Here is a 23,382-nt window from a genome sequence, read left to right as displayed (position 1 = left end):
AAGGATTCAACTTTCTTTCTCATATTCTGCATGCTATCACCATGTTGAAAATAAAGTAAAGATGTGCAGAGGAGAAATTAATTATAAATAGTCTTGTGCAAAATAATGTTTGGGGAGGTTGGCCTGGTTCCATAACTTGAATCCACAGCCGAACGTAACGACTGCCTTGAATTTACCTTCACAGTTTTATTCATCGATACATTCAGGCGTGTACTGGAAGGAATTTGATTCAAACCTACCCTCTCCAACACATATTTGCACATGTCTAAGTATGAATAAAAATAGAATTCCGTATGTCAAAACATATATTTTTTTCCCCTTTGTTTGTTGTTAACAAAGATTTTGCAGTCTTAAGAAAGACTTTGCAGTCTTAAAAGCGTCATCTGAGCAGTTAGGACTTGCATTAATGACTTACGATAAACCATTGATTTTAAATGGTTGATAATGAAAACAACACATTTTTTATGATTTCTCTCATACAATTCTAAGTAAAAGCTAAACTTGTATTAATATAAGATGTTAGCTTTGAAAGGTGATATCAGAAGCACCAGGAAATATATATATTGATGGTGGCATGCCAACATCTTCTCTGTGGAGCACTTGAAGGGTTTTGCTACAAATGATTTTTGCTGACTATATTAAACACAGTTGGAAGCTACGTGTTTCAAAAGAAAAACACCAATTGCTTGGGCTCGTCCGGGATTTGAACCCGGGACCTCTCGCACCCAAAGCGAGAATCATACCCCTAGACCAACGAGCCATTACATTAGTTGGGTTTTAGGAAAAAAATTGCCAGACTAACGCGCCAGACAGCGTTTGTGTTCTCAAAATAGAAACAAAGTTTTCGTTTTGAAGTGAGGATTTTAAATTTCCTCAATAGGATCTGTTTTTCCAATATCATTTTCATTGTATGGGTAAATTAACAGTTGAGGTTTATGTACGATGGTGATAAATCATATTGACAGTTGTCAAAGTTGAGTCTGTTTCTGGTCAAATTGCTGGGGAAGACTTAAAATGTCCATTCATTTCTTAATTGTTTATGAGGGCTTTGTTGGTTTAGGAGAAATTTGTGGTTCAAATATATGTTGGAAAAGCACATGAAGGATTCAACTTTCTTTCTCATATTCTGCATGCTATCACCATGTTGAAAATAAAGTAAAGATGTGCAGAGGAGATATTAATTATAAATAGTCTTGTGCAAAATAATGTTTGGGGAGGTTGGCCTGGTTCCATAACTTGAATCCACAGCCGAACGTAACGACTGCCTTGAATTTACCTTCACAGTTTTATTCATCGATACATTCAGGCGTGTACTGGAAGGAATTTGATTCAAACCTACCCTCTCCAACACATATTTGCACATGTCTAAGTATGAATAAAAATAGAATTCCGTATGTCAAAACATATATTTTTTTCCCCTTTGTTTGTTGTTAACAAAGATTTTGCAGTCTTAAGAAAGACTTTGCAGTCTTAAAAGCGTCATCTGAGCAGTTAGGACTTGCATTAATGACTTACGATAAACCATTGATTTTAAATGGTTGATAATGAAAACAACACATTTTTTATGATTTCTCTCATACAATTCTAAGTAAAAGCTAAACTTGTATTAATATAAGATGTTAGCTTTGAAAGGTGATATCAGAAGCACCAGGAAATATATATATTGATGGTGGCATGCCAACATCTTCTCTGTGGAGCACTTGAAGGGTTTTGCTACAAATTATTTTTGCTGACTATATTAAACACAGTTGGAAGCTACGTGTTTCAAAAGAAAAACACCAATTACTTGGGCTTGTCCGGGATTTAAACCCGGGACCTCTCGCACCCAAAGCGAGAATCATACCCCTAGACCAACGAGCCATTACATTAGTTGGGTTTTAGGAAAAAAATTGCCAGACTAACGCGCCAGACAGCGTTTGTGTTCTCAAAATAGAAACAAAGTTTTCGTTTTGAAGTGAGGATTTTAAATTTCCTCAATAGGATCTGTTTTTCCAATATCATTTTCATTGTATGGGTAAATTAACAGTTGAGGTTTATGTACGATGGTGATAAATCATATTGACAGTTGTCAAAGTTGAGTCTGTTTCTGGTCAAATTGCTGGGGAAGACTTAAAATGTCCATTCATTTCTTAATTGTTTATGAGGGCTTTGTTGGTTTAGGAGAAATTTGTGGTTCAAATATATGTTGGAAAAGCACATGAAGGATTCAACTTTCTTTCTCATATTCTGCATGCTATCACCATGTTGAAAATAAAGTAAAGATGTGCAGAGGAGAAATTAATTATAAATAGTCTTGTGCAAAATAATGTTTGGGGAGGTTGGCCTGGTTCCATAACTTGAATCCACAGCCGAACGTAACGACTGCCTTGAATTTACCTTTACAGTTTTATTCATCGATACATTCAGGCGTGTACTGGAAGGAATTTGATTCAAACCTACCCTCTCCAACACATATTTGCACATGTCTAAGTATGAATAAAAATAGAATTCCGTATGTCAAAACATATATTTTTTTCCCCTTTGTTTGTTGTTAACAAAGATTTTGCAGTCTTAAGAAAGACTTTGCAGTCTTAAAAGCGTCATCTGAGCAGTTAGGACTTGCATTAATGACTTACGATAAACCATTGATTTTAAATGGTTGATAATGAAAACAACACATTTTTTATGATTTCTCTCATACAATTCTAAGTAAAAGCTAAACTTGTATTAATATAAGATGTTAGCTTTGAAAGGTGATATCAGAAGCACCAGGAAATATATATATTGATGGTGGCATGCCAACATCTTCTCTGTGGAGCACTTGAAGGGTTTTGCTACAAATGATTTTTGCTGACTATATTAAACACAGTTGGAAGCTACGTGTTTCAAAAGAAAAACACCAATTGCTTGGGCTCGTCCGGGATTTGAACCCGGGACCTCTCGCACCCAAAGCGAGAATCATACCCCTAGACCAACGAGACATTACATTAGTTGGGTTTTAGGAAAAAAATTGCCAGACTAACGCGCCAGACAGCGTTTGTGTTCTCAAAATAGAAACAACGTTTTCGTTTTGAAGTGAGGATTTTAAATTTCCTCAATAGGATCTGTTTTTCCAATATCATTTTCATTGTATGGGTAAATTAACAGTTGAGGTTTATGTACGATGGTGATAAATCATATTGACAGTTGTCAAAGTTGAGTCTGTTTCTGGTCAAATTGCTGGGGAAGACTTAAAATGTCCATTCATTTCTTATTGTTTATGAGGGCTTTGTTGGTTTAGGAGAAATTTGTGGTTCAAATATATGTTGGAAAAGCACATGAAGGATTCAACTTTCTTTCTCATATTCTGCATGCTATCACCATGTTGAAAATAAAGTAAAGATGTGCAGAGGAGATATTAATTATAAATAGTCTTGTGCAAAATAATGTTTGGGGAGGTTGGCCTGGTTCCATAACTTGAATCCACAGCCGAACGTAACGACTGCCTTGAATTTACCTTCACAGTTTTATTCATCGATACATTCAGGCGTGTACTGGAAGGAATTTGATTCAAACCTACCCTCTCCATCACATATTTGCACATGTCTAAGTATGAATAAAAATAGAATTCCGTATGTCAAAACATATATTTTTTTCCCCTTTGTTTGTTGTTAACAAAGATTTTGCAGTCTTAAGAAAGACTTTGCAGTCTTAAAAGCGTCATCTGAGCAGTTAGGACTTGCATTAATGACTTACGATAAACCATTGATTTTAAATGGTTGATAATGAAAACAACACATTTTTTATGATTTCTCTCATACAATTCTAAGTAAAAGCTAAACTTGTATTAATATAAGATGTTAGCTTTGAAAGGTGATATCAGAAGCACCAGGAAATATATATATTGATGGTGGCATGCCAACATCTTCTCTGTGGAGCACTTGAAGGGTTTTGCTACAAATGATTTTTGCTGACTATATTAAACACAGTTGGAACTACGTGTTTCAAAAGAAAAACACCAATTGCTTGGGCTCGTCCGGGATTTGAACCCGGGACCTCTCGCACCCAAAGCGAGAATCATACCCCTAGACTAACGAGCCATTACATTAGTTGGGTTTTAGGAAAAAAATTGCCAGACTAACGTGCCAGACAGCGTTTGTGTTCTTAAAATAGAAACAAAGTTTTCGTTTTGAAGTGAGGATTTTAAATTTCCTCAATAGGATCTGTTTTTCCAATATCATTTTCATTGTATGGGTAAATTAACAGTTGAGGTTTATGTACGATGGTGATAAATCATATTGACAGTTGTCAAAGTTGAGTCTGTTTCTGGTCAAATTGCTGGGGAAGACTTAAAATGTCCATTCATTTCTTAATTGTTTATGAGGGCTTTGTTGGTTTAGGAGAAATTTGTGGTTCAAATATATGTTGGAAAAGCACATGAAGGATTCAACTTTCTTTCTCATATTCTGCATGCTATCACCATGTTGAAAATAAAGTAAAGATGTGCAGAGGAGAAATTAATTATAAATAGTCTTGTGCAAAATAATGTTTGGGGAGGTTGGCCTGGTTCCATAACTTGAATCCACAGCCGAACGTAACGACTGCCTTGAATTTACCTTTACAGTTTTATTCATCGATACATTCAGGCGTGTACTGGAAGGAATTTGATTCAAACCTACCCTCTCCAACACATATTTGCACATGTCTAAGTATGAATAAAAATAGAATTCCGTATGTCAAAACATATATTTTTTTCCCCTTTGTTTGTTGTTAACAAAGATTTTGCAGTCTTAAGAAAGACTTTGCAGTCTTAAAAGCGTCATCTGAGCAGTTAGGACTTGCATTAATGACTTACGATAAACCATTGATTTTAAATGGTTGATAATGAAAACAACACATTTTTTATGATTTCTCTCATACAATTCTAAGTAAAAGCTAAACTTGTATTAATATAAGATGTTAGCTTTGAAAGGTGATATCAGAAGCACCAGGAAATATATATATTGATGGTGGCATGCCAACATCTTCTCTGTGGAGCACTTGAAGGGTTTTGCTACAAATGATTTTTGCTGACTATATTAAACACAGTTGGAAGCTACGTGTTTCAAAAGAAAAACACCAATTGCTTGGGCTTGTCTGGGATTTGAACCCGGGACCTCTCGCACCCAAAGCGAGAATCATACCCCTAGACCAACGAGCCATTACATTAGTTGGGTTTTAGGAAAAAAATTGCCAGACTAACGCGCCAGACAGCGTTTGTGTTCTCAAAATAGAAACAAAGTTTTCGTTTTGAAGTGAGGATTTTAAATTTCCTCAATAGGATCTGTTTTTCCAATATCATTTTCATTGTATGGGTAAATTAACAGTTGAGGTTTATGTACGATGGTGATAAATCATATTGACAGTTGTCAAAGTTGAGTCTGTTTCTGGTCAAATTGCTGGGGAAGACTTAAAATGTCCATTCATTTCTTAATTGTTTATGAGGGCTTTGTTGGTTTAGGAGAAATTTGTGGTTCAAATATATGTTGGAAAAGCACATGAAGGATTCAACTTTCTTTCTCATATTCTGCATGCTATCACCATGTTGAAAATAAAGTAAAGATGTGCAGAGGAGATATTAATTATAAATAGTCTTGTGCAAAATAATGTTTGGGGAGGTTGGCCTGGTTCCATAACTTGAATCCACAGCCGAACGTAACGACTGCCTTGAATTTACCTTCACAGTTTTATTCATCGATACATTCAGGCGTGTACTGGAAGGAATTTGATTCAAACCTACCCTCTCCAACACATATTTGCACATGTCTAAGTATGAATAAAAATAGAATTCCGTATGTCAAAACATATATTTTTTTCCCCTTTGTTTGTTGTTAACAAAGATTTTGCAGTCTTAAGAAAGACTTTGCAGTCTTAAAAGCGTCATCTGAGCAGTTAGGACTTGCATTAATGACTTACGATAAACCATTGATTTTAAATGGTTGATAATGAAAACAACACATTTTTTATGATTTCTCTCATACAATTCTAAGTAAAAGCTAAACTTGTATTAATATAAGATGTTAGCTTTGAAAGGTGATATCAGAAGCACCAGGAAATATATATATTGATGGTGGCATGCCAACATCTTCTCTGTGGAGCACTTGAAGGGTTTTGCTACAAATGATTTTTGCTGACTATATTAAACACAGTTGGAAGCTACGTGTTTCAAAAGAAAAACACCAATTGCTTGGGCTCGTCCGGGATTTGAACCCAGGACCTCTCACACCCAAAGCGAGAATCATACCCCTAGACCAACGAGCCATTACATTAGTTGGGTTTTAGGAAAAAAATTGCCAGACTAACGCGCCAGACAGCGTTTGTGTTCTCAAAATAGAAACAAAGTTTTCGTTTTGAAGTGAGGATTTTAAATTTCCTCAATAGGATCTGTTTTTCCAATATCATTTTCATTGTATGGGTAAATTAACAGTTGAGGTTTATGTACGATGGTGATAAATCATATTGACAGTTGTCAAAGTTGAGTCTGTTTCTGGTCAAATTGCTGGGGAAGACTTAAAATGTCCATTCATTTCTTAATTGTTTATGAGGGCTTTGTTGGTTTAGGAGAAATTTGTGGTTCAAATATATGTTGGAAAAGCACATGAAGGATTCAACTTTCTTTCTCATATTCTGCATGCTATCACCATGTTGAAAATAAAGTAAAGATGTGCAGAGGAGAAATTAATTATAAATAGTCTTGTGCAAAATAATGTTTGGGGAGGTTGGCCTGGTTCCATAACTTGAATCCACAGCCGAACGTAACGACTGCCTTAAATTTACCTTCACAGTTTTATTCATCGATACATTCAGGCGTGTACTGGAAGGAATTTGATTCAAACCTACCCTCTCCAACACATATTTGCACATGTCTAAGTATGAATAAAAATAGAATTCCGTATGTCAAAACATATATTTTTTTCCCCTTTGTTTGTTGTTAACAAAGATTTTGCAGTCTTAAGAAAGACTTTGCAGTCTTAAAAGCGTCATCTGAGCAGTTAGGACTTGCATTAATGACTTACGATAAACCATTGATTTTAAATGGTTGATAATGAAAACAACACATTTTTTATGATTTCTCTCATACAATTCTAAGTAAAAGCTAAACTTGTATTAATATAAGATGTTAGCTTTGAAAGGTGATATCAGAAGCACCAGGAAATATATATATTGATGGTGGCATGCCAACATCTTCTCTGTGGAGCACTTGAAGGGTTTTGCTACAAATGATTTTTGCTGACTATATTAAACACAGTTGGAACTACGTGTTTCAAAAGAAAAACACCAATTGCTTGGGCTCGTCCGGGATTTGAACCCGGGACCTCTTGCACCCAAAGCGAGAATCATACCCCTAGACTAACGAGCCATTACATTAGTTGGGTTTTAGGAAAAAAATTACCAGACTAACGTGCCAGACAGCGTTTGTGTTCTTAAAATAGAAACAAAGTTTTCGTTTTGAAGTGAGGATTTTAAATTTCCTCAATAGGATCTGTTTTTCCAATATCATTTTCATTGTATGGGTAAATTAACAGTTGAGGTTTATGTACGATGGTGATAAATCATATTGACAGTTGTCAAAGTTGAGTCTGTTTCTGGTCAAATTGCTGGGGAAGACTTAAAATGTCCATTCATTTCTTAATTGTTTATGAGGGCTTTGTTGGTTTAGGAGAAATTTGTGGTTCAAATATATGTTGGAAAAGCACATGAAGGATTCAACTTTCTTTCTCATATTCTGCATGCTATCACCATGTTGAAAATAAAGTAAAGATGTGCAGAGGAGAAATTAATTATAAATAGTCTTGTGCAAAATAATGTTTGGGGAGGTTGGCCTGGTTCCATAACTTGAATCCACAGCCGAACGTAACGACTGCCTTGAATTTACCTTTACAGTTTTATTCATCGATACATTCAGGCGTGTACTGGAAGGAATTTGATTCAAACCTACCCTCTCCAACACATATTTGCACATGTCTAAGTATGAATAAAAATAGAATTCCGTATGTCAAAACATATATTTTTTTCCCCTTTGTTTGTTGTTAACAAAGATTTTGCAGTCTTAAGAAAGACTTTGCAGTCTTAAAAGCGTCATCTGAGCAGTTAGGACTTGCATTAATGACTTACGATAAACCATTGATTTTAAATGGTTGATAATGAAAACAACACATTTTTTATGATTTCTCTCATACAATTCTAAGTAAAAGCTAAACTTGTATTAATATAAGATGTTAGCTTTGAAAGGTGATATCAGAAGCACCAGGAAATATATATATTGATGGTGGCATGCCAACATCTTCTCTGTGGAGCACTTGAAGGGTTTTGCTACAAATGATTTTTGCTGACTATATTAAACACAGTTGGAAGCTACGTGTTTCAAAAGAAAAACACCAATTGCTTGGGCTTGTCTGGGATTTGAACCCGGGACCTCTCGCACCCAAAGCGAGAATCATACCCCTAGACCAACGAGCCATTACATTAGTTGGGTTTTAGGAAAAAAATTGCCAGACTAACGCGCCAGACAGCGTTTGTGTTCTCAAAATAGAAACAAAGTTTTCGTTTTGAAGTGAGGATTTTAAATTTCCTCAATAGGATCTGTTTTTCCAATATCATTTTCATTGTATGGGTAAATTAACAGTTGAGGTTTATGTACGATGGTGATAAATCATATTGACAGTTGTCAAAGTTGAGTCTGTTTCTGGTCAAATTGCTGGGGAAGACTTAAAATGTCCATTCATTTCTTAATTGTTTATGAGGGCTTTGTTGGTTTAGGAGAAATTTGTGGTTCAAATATATGTTGGAAAAGCACATGAAGGATTCAACTTTCTTTCTCATATTCTGCATGCTATCACCATGTTGAAAATAAAGTAAAGATGTGCAGAGGAGATATTAATTATAAATAGTCTTGTGCAAAATAATGTTTGGGGAGGTTGGCCTGGTTCCATAACTTGAATCCACAGCCGAACGTAACGACTGCCTTGAATTTACCTTCACAGTTTTATTCATCGATACATTCAGGCGTGTACTGGAAGGAATTTGATTCAAACCTACCCTCTCCAACACATATTTGCACATGTCTAAGTATGAATAAAAATAGAATTCCGTATGTCAAAACATATATTTTTTTCCCCTTTGTTTGTTGTTAACAAAGATTTTGCAGTCTTAAGAAAGACTTTGCAGTCTTAAAAGCGTCATCTGAGCAGTTAGGACTTGCATTAATGACTTACGATAAACCATTGATTTTAAATGGTTGATAATGAAAACAACACATTTTTTATGATTTCTCTCATACAATTCTAAGTAAAAGCTAAACTTGTATTAATATAAGATGTTAGCTTTGAAAGGTGATATCAGAAGCACCAGGAAATATATATATTGATGGTGGCATGCCAACATCTTCTCTGTGGAGCACTTGAAGGGTTTTGCTACAAATGATTTTTGCTGACTATATTAAACACAGTTGGAAGCTACGTGTTTCAAAAGAAAAACACCAATTGCTTGGGCTCGTCCGGGATTTGAACCCGGGACCTCTCGCACCCAAAGCGAGAATCATACCCCTAGACCAACGAGCCATTACATTAGTTGGGTTTTAGGAAAAAAATTGCCAGACTAACGCGCCAGACAGCGTTTGTGTTCTCAAAATAGAAACAAAGTTTTCGTTTTGAAGTGAGGATTTTAAATTTCCTCAATAGGATCTGTTTTTCCAATATCATTTTCATTGTATGGGTAAATTAACAGTTGAGGTTTATGTACGATGGTGATAAATCATATTGACAGTTGTCAAAGTTGAGTCTGTTTCTGGTCAAATTGCTGGGGAAGACTTAAAATGTCCTAATTACTGTAACTAATTACATTAGTTGGGTTTTAGGAAAAAAATTGCCAGACTAACGCGCCAGACAGCGTTTGTGTTCTCAAAATAGAAACAAAGTTTTCGTTTTGAAGTGAGGATTTTAAATTTCCTCAATAGGATCTGTTTTTCCAATATCATTAATGACTTACGATAAACCATTGATTTTAAATGGTTGATAATGAAAACAACACATTTTTTATGATTTCTCTCATACAATTCTAAGTAAAAGCTAAACTTGTATTAATATAAGATGTTAGCTTTGAAAGGTGATATCAGAAGCACCAGGAAATATATATATTGATGGTGGCATGCCAACATCTTCTCTGTGGAGCACTTGAAGGGTTTTGCTACAAATGATTTTTGCTGACTATATTAAACACAGTTGGAACTACGTGTTTCAAAAGAAAAACACCAATTGCTTGGGCTCGTCCGGGATTTGAACCCGGGACCTCTCGCACCCAAAGCGAGAATCATACCCCTAGACTAACGAGCCATTACATTAGTTGGGTTTTAGGAAAAAAATTGCCAGACTAACGTGCCAGACAGCGTTTGTGTTCTTAAAATAGAAACAAAGTTTTCGTTTTGAAGTGAGGATTTTAAATTTCCTCAATAGGATCTGTTTTTCCAATATCATTTTCATTGTATGGGTAAATTAACAGTTGAGGTTTATGTACGATGGTGATAAATCATATTGACAGTTGTCAAAGTTGAGTCTGTTTCTGGTCAAATTGCTGGGGAAGACTTAAAATGTCCATTCATTTCTTAATTGTTTATGAGGGCTTTGTTGGTTTAGGAGAAATTTGTGGTTCAAATATATGTTGGAAAAGCACATGAAGGATTCAACTTTCTTTCTCATATTCTGCATGCTATCACCATGTTGAAAATAAAGTAAAGATGTGCAGAGGAGAAATTAATTATAAATAGTCTTGTGCAAAATAATGTTTGGGGAGGTTGGCCTGGTTCCATAACTTGAATCCACAGCCGAACGTAACGACTGCCTTGAATTTACCTTCACAGTTTTATTCATCGATACATTCAGGCGTGTACTGGAAGGAATTTGATTCAAACCTACCCTCTCCAACACATATTTGCACATGTCTAAGTATGAATAAAAATAGAATTCCGTATGTCAAAACATATATTTTTTTCCCCTTTGTTTGTTGTTAACAAAGATTTTGCAGTCTTAAGAAAGACTTTGCAGTCTTAAAAGCGTCATCTGAGCAGTTAGGACTTGCATTAATGACTTACGATAAACCATTGATTTTAAATGGTTGATAATGAAAACAACACATTTTTTATGATTTCTCTCATACAATTCTAAGTAAAAGCTAAACTTGTATTAATATAAGATGTTAGCTTTGAAAGGTGATATCAGAAGCACCAGGAAATATATATATTGATGGTGGCATGCCAACATCTTCTCTGTGGAGCACTTGAAGGGTTTTGCTACAAATGATTTTTGCTGACTATATTAAACACAGTTGGAAGCTACGTGTTTCAAAAGAAAAACACCAATTGCTTGGGCTCGTCCGGGATTTGAACCCGGGACCTCTCGCACCCAAAGCGAGAATCATACCCCTAGACCAACGAGCCATTACATTAGTTGGGTTTTAGGAAAAAAATTGCCAGACTAACGCGCCAGACAGCGTTTGTGTTCTCAAAATAGAAACAAAGTTTTCGTTTTGAAGTGAGGATTTTAAATTTCCTCAATAGGATCTGTTTTTCCAATATCATTTTCATTGTATGGGTAAATTAACAGTTGAGGTTTATGTACGATGGTGATAAATCATATTGACAGTTGTCAAAGTTGAGTCTGTTTCTGGTCAAATTGCTGGGGAAGACTTAAAATGTCCATTCATTTCTTAATTGTTTATGAGGGCTTTGTTGGTTTAGGAGAAATTTGTGGTTCAAATATATGTTGGAAAAGCACATGAAGGATTTAACTTTCTTTCTCATATTCTGCATGCTATCACCATGTTGAAAATAAAGTAAAGATGTGCAGAGGAGAAATTAATTATAAATAGTCTTGTGCAAAATAATGTTTGGGGAGGTTGGCCTGGTTCCATAACTTGAATCCACAGCCGAACGTAACGACTGCCTTGAATTTACCTTTACAGTTTTATTCATCGATACATTCAGGCGTGTACTGGAAGGAATTTGATTCAAACCTACCCTCTCCAACACATATTTGCACATGTCTAAGTATGAATAAAAATAGAATTCCGTATGTCAAAACATATATTTTTTTCCCCTTTGTTTGTTGTTAACAAAGATTTTGCAGTCTTAAGAAAGACTTTGCAGTCTTAAAAGCGTCATCTGAGCAGTTAGGACTTGCATTAATGACTTACGATAAACCATTGATTTTAAATGGTTGATAATGAAAACAACACATTTTTTATGATTTCTCTCATACAATTCTAAGTAAAAGCTAAACTTGTATTAATATAAGATGTTAGCTTTGAAAGGTGATATCAGAAGCACCAGGAAATATATATATTGATGGTGGCATGCCAACATCTTCTCTGTGGAGCACTTGAAGGGTTTTGCTACAAATGATTTTTGCTGACTATATTAAACACAGTTGGAAGCTACGTGTTTCAAAAGAAAAACACCAATTGATTGGGCTCGTCCGGGATTTGAACCCGGGACCTCTCGCACCCAAAGCGAGAATCATACCCCTAGACCAACGAGCCATTACATTAGTTGGGTTTTAGGAAAAAAATTGCCAGACTAACGCGCCAGACAGCGTTTGTGTTCTCAAAATAGAAACAAAGTTTTCGTTTTGAAGTGAGGATTTTAAATTTCCTCAATAGGATCTGTTTTTCCAATATCATTTTCATTGTATGGGTAAATTAACAGTTGAGGTTTATGTACGATGGTGATAAATCATATTGACAGTTGTCAAAGTTGAGTCTGTTTCTGGTCAAATTGCTGGGGAAGACTTAAAATGTCCATTCATTTCTTAATTGTTTATGAGGGCTTTGTTGGTTTAGGAGAAATTTGTGGTTCAAATATATGTTGGAAAAGCACATGAAGGATTCAACTTTCTTTCTCATATTCTGCATGCTATCACCATGTTGAAAATAAAGTAAAGATGTGCAGAGGAGATATTAATTATAAATAGTCTTGTGCAAAATAATGTTTGGGGAGGTTGGCCTGGTTCCATAACTTGAATCCACAGCCGAACGTAACGACTGCCTTGAATTTACCTTCACAGTTTTATTCATCGATACATTCAGGCGTGTACTGGAAGGAATTTGATTCAAACCTACCCTCTCCAACACATATTTGCACATGTCTAAGTATGAATAAAAATAGAATTCCGTATGTCAAAACATATATTTTTTTCCCCTTTGTTTGTTGTTAACAAAGATTTTGCAGTCTTAAGAAAGACTTTGCAGTCTTAAAAGCGTCATCTGAGCAGTTAGGACTTGCATTAATGACTTACGATAAACCATTGATTTTAAATGGTTGATAATGAAAACAACACATTTTTTATGATTTCTCTCATACAATTCTAAGTAAAAGCTAAACTTGTATTAATATAAGATGTTAGCTTTGAAAGGTGATATCAGAAGCACCAGGAAATATATATATTGATGGTGGCATGCCAACATCTTCTCTGTGGAGCACTTGAAGGGTTTTGCTACAAATGATTTTTGCTGACTATATTAAACACAGTTGGAACTACGTGTTTCAAAAGAAAAACACCAATTGCTTGGGCTCGTCCGGGATTTGAACCCGGGACCTCTCGCACCCAAAGCGAGAATCATACCCCTAGACCAACGAGCCATTACATTAGTTGGGTTTTAGGAAAAAAATTGCCAGACTAACGTGCCAGACAGCGTTCGTGTTCTCAAAATAGAAACAAAGTTTTCGTTTTGAAGTGAGGATTTTAAATTTCCTCAATAGGATCTGTTTTTCCAATATCATTTTCATTGTATGGGTAAATTAACAGTTGAGGTTTATGTACGATGGTGATAAATCATATTGACAGTTGTCAAAGTTGAGTCTGTTTCTGGTCAAATTGCTGGGGAAGACTTAAAATGTCCATTCATTTCTTAATTGTTTATGAGGGCTTTGTTGGTTTAGGAGAAATTTGTGGTTCAAATATATGTTGGAAAAGCACATGAAGGATTTAACTTTCTTTCTCATATTCTGCATGCTATCACCATGTTGAAAATAAAGTAAAGATGTGCAGAGGAGAAATTAATTATAAATAGTCTTGTGCAAAATAATGTTTGGGGAGGTTGGCCTGGTTCCATAACTTGAATCCACAGCCGAACGTAACGACTGCCTTGAATTTACCTTTACAGTTTTATTCATCGATACATTCAGGCGTGTACTGGAAGGAATTTGATTCAAACCTACCCTCTCCAACACATATTTGCACATGTCTAAGTATGAATAAAAATAGAATTCCGTATGTCAAAACATATATTTTTTTCCCCTTTGTTTGTTGTTAACAAAGATTTTGCAGTCTTAAGAAAGACTTTGCAGTCTTAAAAGCGTCATCTGAGCAGTTAGGACTTGCATTAATGACTTACGATAAACCATTGATTTTAAATGGTTGATAATGAAAACAACACATTTTTTATGATTTCTCTCATACAATTCTAAGTAAAAGCTAAACTTGTATTAATATAAGATGTTAGCTTTGAAAGGTGATATCAGAAGCACCAGGAAATATATATATTGATGGTGGCATGCCAACATCTTCTCTGTGGAGCACTTGAAGGGTTTTGCTACAAATGATTTTTGCTGACTATATTAAACACAGTTGGAAGCTACGTGTTTCAAAAGAAAAACACCAATTGCTTGGGCTCGTCCGGGATTTGAACCCGGGACCTCTCGCACCCAAAGCGAGAATCATACCCCTAGACCAACGAGCCATTACATTAGTTGGGTTTTAGGAAAAAAATTGCCAGACTAACGCGCCAGACAGCGTTTGTGTTCTCAAAATAGAAACAAAGTTTTCGTTTTGAAGTGAGGATTTTAAATTTCCTCAATAGGATCTGTTTTTCCAATATCATTTTCATTGTATGGGTAAATTAACAGTTGAGGTTTATGTACGATGGTGATAAATCATATTGACAGTTGTCAAAGTTGAGTCTGTTTCTGGTCAAATTGCTGGGGAAGACTTAAAATGTCCATTCATTTCTTAATTGTTTATGAGGGCTTTGTTGGTTTAGGAGAAATTTGTGGTTCAAATATATGTTGGAAAAGCACATGAAGGATTCAACTTTCTTTCTCATATTCTGCATGCTATCACCATGTTGAAAATAAAGTAAAGATGTGCAGAGGAGATATTAATTATAAATAGTCTTGTGCAAAATAATGTTTGGGGAGGTTGGCCTGGTTCCATAACTTGAATCCACAGCCGAACGTAACGACTGCCTTGAATTTACCTTCACAGTTTTATTCATCGATACATTCAGGCGTGTACTGGAAGGAATTTGATTCAAACCTACCCTCTCCAACACATATTTGCACATGTCTAAGTATGAATAAAAATAGAATTCCGTATGTCAAAACATATATTTTTTTCCCCTTTGTTTGTTGTTAACAAAGATTTTGCAGTCTTAAGAAAGACTTTGCAGTCTTAAAAGCGTCATCTGAGCAGTTAGGACTTGCATTAATGACTTACGATAAACCATTGATTTTAAATGGTTGATAATGAAAACAACACATTTTTTATGATTTCTCTCATACAATTCTAAGTAAAAGCTAAACTTGTATTAATATAAGATGTTAGCTTTGAAAGGTGATATCAGAAGCACCAGGAAATATATATATTGATGGTGGCATGCCAACATCTTCTCTGTGGAGCACTTGAAGGGTTTTGCTACAAATGATTTTTGCTGACTATATTAAACACAGTTGGAAGCTACGTGTTTCAAAAGAAAAACACCAATTGCTTGGGCTTGTCCGGGATTTAAACCCGGGACCTCTCGCACTCAAAGCGAGAATCATACCCCTAGACCAATGAGCCATTACATTAGTTGGGTTTTAGGAAAAAAATTGCCAGACTAACGCGCCAGACAGCGTTTGTGTTCTCAAAATAGAAACAAAGTTTTCGTTTTGAAGTGAGGATTTTAAATTTCCTCAATAGGATCTGTTTTTCCAATATCATTTTCATTGTATGGGTAAATTAACAGTTGAGGTTTATGTACGATGGTGATAAATCATATTGACAGTTGTCAAAGTTGAGTCTGTTTCTGGTCAAATTGCTGGGGAAGACTTAAAATGTCCATTCATTTCTTAATTGTTTATGAGGGCTTTGTTGGTTTAGGAGAAATTTGTGGTTCAAATATATGTTGGAAAAGCACATGAAGGATTCAACTTTCTTTCTCATATTCTGCATGCTATCACCATGTTGAAAATAAAGTAAAGATGTGCAGAGGAGAAATTAATTATAAATAGTCTTGTGCAAAATAATGTTTGGGGAGGTTGGCCTGGTTCCATAACTTGAATCCACAGCCGAACGTAACGACTGCCTTGAATTTACCTTTACAGTTTTATTCATCGATACATTCAGGCGTGTACTGGAAGGAATTTGATTCAAACCTACCCTCTCCAACACATATTTGCACATGTCTAAGTATGAATAAAAATAGAATTCCGTATGTCAAAACATATATTTTTTTCCCCTTTGTTTGTTGTTAACAAAGATTTTGCAGTCTTAAGAAAGACTTTGCAGTCTTAAAAGCGTCATCTGAGCAGTTAGGACTTGCATTAATGACTTACGATAAACCATTGATTTTAAATGGTTGATAATGAAAACAACACATTTTTTATGATTTCTCTCATACAATTCTAAGTAAAAGCTAAACTTGTATTAATATAAGATGTTAGCTTTGAAAGGTGATATCAGAAGCACCAGGAAATATATATATTGATGGTGGCATGCCAACATCTTCTCTGTGGAGCACTTGAAGGGTTTTGCTACAAATGATTTTTGCTGACTATATTAAACACAGTTGGAAGCTACGTGTTTCAAAAGAAAAACACCAATTGCTTGGGCTTGTCTGGGATTTGAACCCGGGACCTCTCGCACCCAAAGCGAGAATCATACCCCTAGACCAACGAGCCATTACATTAGTTGGGTTTTAGGAAAAAAATTGCCAGACTAACGCGCCAGACAGCGTTTGTGTTCTCAAAATAGAAACAAAGTTTTCGTTTTGAAGTGAGGATTTTAAATTTCCTCAATAGGATCTGTTTTTCCAATATCATTTTCATTGTATGGGTAAATTAACAGTTGAGGTTTATGTACGATGGTGATAAATCATATTGACAGTTGTCAAAGTTGAGTCTGTTTCTGGTCAAATTGCTGGGGAAGACTTAAAATGTCCATTCATTTCTTAATTGTTTATGAGGGCTTTGTTGGTTTAGGAGAAATTTGTGGTTCAAATATATGTTGGAAAAGCACATGAAGGATTTAACTTTCTTTCTCATATTCTGCATGCTATCACCATGTTGAAAATAAAGTAAAGATGTGCAGAGGAGAAATTAATTATAAATAGTCTTGTGCAAAATAATGTTTGGGGAGGTTGGCCTGGTTCCATAACTTGAATCCACAGCCGAACGTAACGACTGCCTTGAATTTACCTTTACAGTTTTATTCATCGATACATTCAGGCGTGTACTGGAAGGAATTTGATTCAAACCTACCCTCTCCAACACATATTTGCACATGTCTAAGTATGAATAAAAATAGAATTCCGTATGTCAAAACATATATTTTTTTCCCCTTTGTTTGTTGTTAACAAAGATTTTGCAGTCTTAAGAAAGACTTTGCAGTCTTAAAAGCGTCATCTGAGCAGTTAGGACTTGCATTAATGACTTACGATAAACCATTGATTTTAAATGGTTGATAATGAAAACAACACATTTTTTATGATTTCTCTCATACAATTCTAAGTAAAAGCTAAACTTGTATTAATATAAGATGTTAGCTTTGAAAGGTGATATCAGAAGCACCAGGAAATATATATATTGATGGTGGCATGCCAACATCTTCTCTGTGGAGCACTTGAAGGGTTTTGCTACAAATGATTTTTGCTGACTATATTAAACACAGTTGGAAGCTACGTGTTTCAAAAGAAAAACACCAATTGCTTGGGCTCGTCCGGGATTTGAACCCGGGACCTCTCGCACCCAAAGCGAGAATCATACCCCTAGACCAACGAGCCATTACATTAGTTGGGTTTTAGGAAAAAAATTGCCAGACTAACGCGCCAGACAGCGTTTGTGTTCTCAAAATAGAAACAAAGTTTTCGTTTTGAAGTGAGGATTTTAAATTTCCTCAATAGGATCTGTTTTTCCAATATCATTTTCATTGTATGGGTAAATTAACAGTTGAGGTTTATGTACGATGGTGATAAATCATATTGACAGTTGTCAAAGTTGAGTCTGTTTCTGGTCAAATTGCTGGGGAAGACTTAAAATGTCCATTCATTTCTTAATTGTTTATGAGGGCTTTGTTGGTTTAGGAGAAATTTGTGGTTCAAATATATGTTGGAAAAGCACATGAAGGATTCAACTTTCTTTCTCATATTCTGCATGCTATCACCATGTTGAAAATAAAGTAAAGATGTGCAGAGGAGATATTAATTATAAATAGTCTTGTGCAAAATAATGTTTGGGGAGGTTGGCCTGGTTCCATAACTTGAATCCACAGCCGAACGTAACGACTGCCTTGAATTTACCTTCACAGTTTTATTCATCGATACATTCAGGCGTGTACTGGAAGGAATTTGATTCAAACCTACCCTCTCCAACACATATTTGCACATGTCTAAGTATGAATAAAAATAGAATTCCGTATGTCAAAACATATATTTTTTCCCCTTTGTTTGTTGTTAACAAAGATTTTGCAGTCTTAAGAAAGACTTTGCAGTCTTAAAAGCGTCATCTGAGCAGTTAGGACTTGCATTAATGACTTACGATAAACCATTGATTTTAAATGGTTGATAATGAAAACAACACATTTTTTATGATTTCTCTCATACAATTCTAAGTAAAAGCTAAACTTGTATTAATATAAGATGTTAGCTTTGAAAGGTGATATCAGAAGCACCAGGAAATATATATATTGATGGTGGCATGCCAACATCTTCTCTGTGGAGCACTTGAAGGGTTTTGCTACAAATGATTTTTGCTGACTATATTAAACACAGTTGGAAGCTACGTGTTTCAAAAGAAAAACACCAATTGCTTGGGCTTGTCTGGGATTTGAACCCGGGACCTCTCGCACCCAAAGCGAGAATCATACCCCTAGACCAACGAGCCATTACATTAGTTGGGTTTTAGGAAAAAAATTGCCAGACTAACGCGCCAGACAGCGTTTGTGTTCTCAAAATAGAAACAAAGTTTTCGTTTTGAAGTGAGGATTTTAAATTTCCTCAATAGGATCTGTTTTTCCAATATCATTTTCATTGTATGGGTAAATTAACAGTTGAGGTTTATGTACGATGGTGATAAATCATATTGACAGTTGTCAAAGTTGAGTCTGTTTCTGGTCAAATTGCTGGGGAAGACTTAAAATGTCCATTCATTTCTTAATTGTTTATGAGGGCTTTGTTGGTTTAGGAGAAATTTGTGGTTCAAATATATGTTGGAAAAGCACATGAAGGATTCAACTTTCTTTCTCATATTCTGCATGCTATCACCATGTTGAAAATAAAGTAAAGATGTGCAGAGGAGATATTAATTATAAATAGTCTTGTGCAAAATAATGTTTGGGGAGGTTGGCCTGGTTCCATAACTTGAATCCACAGCCGAACGTAACGACTGCCTTGAATTTACCTTCACAGTTTTATTCATCGATACATTCAGGCGTGTACTGGAAGGAATTTGATTCAAACCTACCCTCTCCAACACATATTTGCACATGTCTAAGTATGAATAAAAATAGAATTCCGTATGTCAAAACATATATTTTTTTCCCCTTTGTTTGTTGTTAACAAAGATTTTGCAGTCTTAAGAAAGACTTTGCAGTCTTAAAAGCGTCATCTGAGCAGTTAGGACTTGCATTAATGACTTACGATAAACCATTGATTTTAAATGGTTGATAATGAAAACAACACATTTTTTATGATTTCTCTCATACAATTCTAAGTAAAAGCTAAACTTGTATTAATATAAGATGTTAGCTTTGAAAGGTGATATCAGAAGCACCAGGAAATATATATATTGATGGTGGCATGCCAACATCTTCTCTGTGGAGCACTTGAAGGGTTTTGCTACAAATGATTTTTGCTGACTATATTAAACACAGTTGGAAGCTACGTGTTTCAAAAGAAAAACACCAATTGCTTGGGCTCGTCCGGGATTTGAACCCGGGACCTCTCGCACCCAAAGCGAGAATCATACCCCTAGACCAACGAGCCATTACATTAGTTGGGTTTTAGGAAAAAAATTGCCAGACTAACGCGCCAGACAGCGTTTGTGTTCTCAAAATAGAAACAAAGTTTTCGTTTTGAAGTGAGGATTTTAAATTTCCTCAATAGGATCTGTTTTTCCAATATCATTTTCATTGTATGGGTAAATTAACAGTTGAGGTTTATGTACGATGGTGATAAATCATATTGACAGTTGTCAAAGTTGAGTCTGTTTCTGGTCAAATTGCTGGGGAAGACTTAAAATGTCCATTCATTTCTTAATTGTTTATGAGGGCTTTGTTGGTTTAGGAGAAATTTGTGGTTCAAATATATGTTGGAAAAGCACATGAAGGATTCAACTTTCTTTCTCATATTCTGCATGCTATCACCATGTTGAAAATAAAGTAAAGATGTGCAGAGGAGATATTAATTATAAATAGTCTTGTGCAAAATAATGTTTGGGGAGGTTGGCCTGGTTCCATAACTTGAATCTACAGCCGAACGTAACGACTGCCTTGAATTTACCTTCACAGTTTTATTCATCGATACATTCAGGCGTGTACTGGAAGGAATTTGATTCAAACCTACCCTCTCCAACACATATTTGCACATGTCTAAGTATGAATAAAAATAGAATTCCGTATGTCAAAACATATATTTTTTTCCCCTTTGTTTGTTGTTAACAAAGATTTTGCAGTCTTAAGAAAGACTTTGCAGTCTTAAAAGCGTCATCTGAGCAGTTAGGACTTGCATTAATGACTTACGATAAACCATTGATTTTAAATGGTTGATAATGAAAACAACACATTTTTTATGATTTCTCTCATACAATTCTAAGTAAAAGCTAAACTTGTATTAATATAAGATGTTAGCTTTGAAAGGTGATATCAGAAGCACCAGGAAATATATATATTGATGGTGGCATGCCAACATCTTCTCTGTGGAGCACTTGAAGGGTTTTGCTACAAATGATTTTTGCTGACTATATTAAACACAGTTGGAAGCTACGTGTTTCAAAAGAAAAACACCAATTGCTTGGGCTTGTCTGGGATTTGAACCCGGGACCTCTCGCACCCAAAGCGAGAATCATACCCCTAGACCAACGAGCCATTACATTAGTTGGGTTTTAGGAAAAAAATTGCCAGACTAACGCGCCAGACAGCGTTTGTGTTCTCAAAATAGAAACAAAGTTTTCGTTTTGAAGTGAGGATTTTAAATTTCCTCAATAGGATCTGTTTTTCCAATATCATTTTCATTGTATGGGTAAATTAACAGTTGAGGTTTATGTACGATGGTGATAAATCATATTGACAGTTGTCAAAGTTGAGTCTGTTTCTGGTCAAATTGCTGGGGAAGACTTAAAATGTCCATTCATTTCTTAATTGTTTATGAGGGCTTTGTTGGTTTAGGAGAAATTTGTGGTTCAAATATATGTTGGAAAAGCACATGAAGGATTCAACTTTCTTTCTCATATTCTGCATGCTATCACCATGTTGAAAATAAAGTAAAGATGTGCAGAGGAGATATTAATTATAAATAGTCTTGTGCAAAATAATGTTTGGGGAGGTTGGCCTGGTTCCATAACTTGAATCCACAGCCGAACGTAACGACTGCCTTGAATTTACCTTCACAGTTTTATTCATCGATACATTCAGGCGTGTACTGGAAGGAATTTGATTCAAACCTACCCTCTCCAACACATATTTGCACATGTCTAAGTATGAATAAAAATAGAATTCCGTATGTCAAAACATATATTTTTTTCCCCTTTGTTTGTTGTTAACAAAGATTTTGCAGTCTTAAGAAAGACTTTGCAGTCTTAAAAGCGTCATCTGAGCAGTTAGGACTTGCATTAATGACTTACGATAAACCATTGATTTTAAATGGTTGATAATGAAAACAACACATTTTTTATGATTTCTCTCATACAATTCTAAGTAAAAGCTAAACTTGTATTAATATAAGATGTTAGCTTTGAAAGGTGATATCAGAAGCACCAGGAAATATATATATTGATGGTGGCATGCCAACATCTTCTCTGTGGAGCACTTGAAGGGTTTTGCTACAAATGATTTTTGCTGACTATATTAAACACAGTTGGAAGCTACGTGTTTCAAAAGAAAAACACCAATTGCTTGGGCTCGTCCGGGATTTGAACCCGGGACCTCTCGCACCCAAAGCGAGAATCATACCCCTAGACCAACGAGCCATTACATTAGTTGGGTTTTAGGAAAAAAATTGCCAGACTAACGCGCCAGACAGCGTTTGTGTTCTCAAAATAGAAACAAAGTTTTCGTTTTGAAGTGAGGATTTTAAATTTCCTCAATAGGATCTGTTTTTCCAATATCATTTTCATTGTATGGGTAAATTAACAGTTGAGGTTTATGTACGATGGTGATAAATCATATTGACAGTTGTCAAAGTTGAGTCTGTTTCTGGTCAAATTGCTGGGGAAGACTTAAAATGTCCATTCATTTCTTAATTGTTTATGAGGGCTTTGTTGGTTTAGGAGAAATTTGTGGTTCAAATATATGTTGGAAAAGCACATGAAGGATTCAACTTTCTTTCTCATATTCTGCATGCTATCACCATGTTGAAAATAAAGTAAAGATGTGCAGAGGAGATATTAATTATAAATAGTCTTGTGCAAAATAATGTTTGGGGAGGTTGGCCTGGTTCCATAACTTGAATCTACAGCCGAACGTAACGACTGCCTTGAATTTACCTTCACAGTTTTATTCATCGATACATTCAGGCGTGTACTGGAAGGAATTTGATTCAAACCTACCCTCTCCAACACATATTTGCACATGTCTAAGTATGAATAAAAATAGAATTCCGTATGTCAAAACATATATTTTTTTCCCCTTTGTTTGTTGTTAACAAAGATTTTGCAGTCTTAAGAAAGACTTTGCAGTCTTAAAAGCGTCATCTGAGCAGTTAGGACTTGCATTAATGACTTACGATAAACCATTGATTTTAAATGGTTGATAATGAAAACAACACATTTTTTATGATTTCTCTCATACAATTCTAAGTAAAAGCTAAACTTGTATTAATATAAGATGTTAGCTTTGAAAGGTGATATCAGAAGCACCAGGAAATATATATATTGATGGTGGCATGCCAACATCTTCTCTGTGGAGCACTTGAAGGGTTTTGCTA

The 23,382-nt window shown here is 35.3% G+C and overlaps 9 non-coding genes across 9 annotated transcripts; all 9 read right to left on the bottom strand.

Annotated features, from left to right (window-relative positions):
* Positions 1 to 688: 688 nt before the first annotated feature.
* TRNAP-UGG (transfer RNA proline (anticodon UGG)) lies at positions 689 to 760 on the bottom strand. The gene has a single exon. It is a non-coding gene; the product is annotated as a tRNA-Pro (tRNA).
* An 8,725-nt stretch (positions 761 to 9,485) lies between these two features.
* TRNAP-UGG (transfer RNA proline (anticodon UGG)) lies at positions 9,486 to 9,557 on the bottom strand. Its single transcript has one exon. It is a non-coding gene; the product is annotated as a tRNA-Pro (tRNA).
* A 1,799-nt stretch (positions 9,558 to 11,356) lies between these two features.
* Positions 11,357 to 11,428, bottom strand: TRNAP-UGG (transfer RNA proline (anticodon UGG)). Its single transcript has one exon. It is a non-coding gene; the product is annotated as a tRNA-Pro (tRNA).
* Positions 11,429 to 12,456: 1,028 nt separating this feature from the next.
* TRNAP-UGG (transfer RNA proline (anticodon UGG)) lies at positions 12,457 to 12,528 on the bottom strand. The gene has a single exon. It is a non-coding gene; the product is annotated as a tRNA-Pro (tRNA).
* Positions 12,529 to 13,555: 1,027 nt separating this feature from the next.
* TRNAP-UGG (transfer RNA proline (anticodon UGG)) lies at positions 13,556 to 13,627 on the bottom strand. The gene has a single exon. It is a non-coding gene; the product is annotated as a tRNA-Pro (tRNA).
* Positions 13,628 to 14,655: 1,028 nt separating this feature from the next.
* Positions 14,656 to 14,727, bottom strand: TRNAP-UGG (transfer RNA proline (anticodon UGG)). Its single transcript has one exon. It is a non-coding gene; the product is annotated as a tRNA-Pro (tRNA).
* Positions 14,728 to 17,955: 3,228 nt separating this feature from the next.
* On the bottom strand, positions 17,956 to 18,027 carry TRNAP-UGG (transfer RNA proline (anticodon UGG)). The gene has a single exon. It is a non-coding gene; the product is annotated as a tRNA-Pro (tRNA).
* A 2,127-nt stretch (positions 18,028 to 20,154) lies between these two features.
* Positions 20,155 to 20,226, bottom strand: TRNAP-UGG (transfer RNA proline (anticodon UGG)). Its single transcript has one exon. It is a non-coding gene; the product is annotated as a tRNA-Pro (tRNA).
* Positions 20,227 to 22,354: 2,128 nt separating this feature from the next.
* On the bottom strand, positions 22,355 to 22,426 carry TRNAP-UGG (transfer RNA proline (anticodon UGG)). The gene has a single exon. It is a non-coding gene; the product is annotated as a tRNA-Pro (tRNA).
* Positions 22,427 to 23,382: the final 956 nt, after the last annotated feature.

This window comes from Pelobates fuscus, chromosome 6, assembly GCF_036172605.1.
Source record: "Pelobates fuscus isolate aPelFus1 chromosome 6, aPelFus1.pri, whole genome shotgun sequence".
NCBI classification, from domain to species: domain Eukaryota; kingdom Metazoa; phylum Chordata; class Amphibia; order Anura; family Pelobatidae; genus Pelobates; species Pelobates fuscus.
The sequence above is the reverse complement of the archived record's forward strand: the minus strand, read 5'-3'. Positions and strand labels throughout refer to the sequence as shown.